General features: G+C 41.5%; 1 pseudogene; it reads left to right on the plus strand.

The window, feature by feature from the left end:
- Window positions 1-832, plus strand: part of LOC105742075 — a 3,661-nt pseudogene extending 2,829 nt beyond the window's left edge.
- The last annotated feature ends 176 nt before the right edge of the window (window positions 833-1,008 follow it).

Genomic DNA, 1,008 nt, shown 5'->3' on the forward strand with positions numbered 1-1,008 from the left:
CACACACACACACAAATAAATAAAATTTTTTAAAAAAGAGTCACTCAAAAACTCATGGAGACTATGAACCCAGATATTGAGGAAACTCATTGGCTAACTTGGAATCTACACACTGGCTAGAACATACTGAGTTTATTCTTGCGGGGGCTGCTAGGGTGCTGACAAGGTAGAGCCAAGGAAGACTTCTGTGCTGGTGCATTGCAGCGAGTGTTGGGGTCATACAGCTCAGCTAACAGCTAGCTCATATTGGATGGATACTATCAAACTGTCTGAAGCTTTAGCCTTGAACACTGACTTCAACTAAGTGTTGGCTTTGGAGACAAGAACCATGCAGATATGCAGATGGAGACAGATTGCCTGTATTTTCTTCAGCTTATTGACTATGTCTGGAAAATGACAAGACTGTTGCATTTCAATTGAATTTCCTCACTACTATTTTGGACCACCTGTACAGCTGTTTATTTAGAACACTCCTCAGTAACAGTGAACAGCAGAGAGGAAAAGAGGATCTTCCCAAAAGGACTGTGTCACTGTGGTTTACATAAATATCCAGCTGAAAGATTTTATCTGTCCTCTCCATGGGAGCTATCCCAATCATGTCCTTCAACTTGTAGGTAGCATGAATGACCTAGAGTTCTGGGTGGGCTGTTACATAAGGTAGAATCTATGGATGAACCTATTCACAGCAGATAGAACTTCTTGTTAACCAGCAGAGCTTCAGAAAAAAGAACTACAAAGAAAAATTTCCAACTGATCAATCTCATCCTCAGAAAGAACCAGACCTGCACAGTGTATCACTCCTGTCCACATCTTTGTAGGAAAGAACTATTAGATTAGGGACACCATTGCTGCAAACTCTTCACCACAGCAGCAGCTTTATGAGCAGAAATTGTTCCATGTTTGAACTAATCTGTGGGAGAAAGAGTTCAGATGCATTTTTAAAAATCATTTATTTAGGGGCTGGGGAGATGGCTCAGTGGACTAAGTGCTTCCCTGGCAAGTGCAAGG

Source organism: Octodon degus, unplaced genomic scaffold, assembly GCF_000260255.1.
Source record: "Octodon degus isolate 3935 unplaced genomic scaffold, OctDeg1.0 scaffold00035, whole genome shotgun sequence".
Classification (NCBI taxonomy): Eukaryota; Metazoa; Chordata; class Mammalia; order Rodentia; family Octodontidae; genus Octodon; species Octodon degus.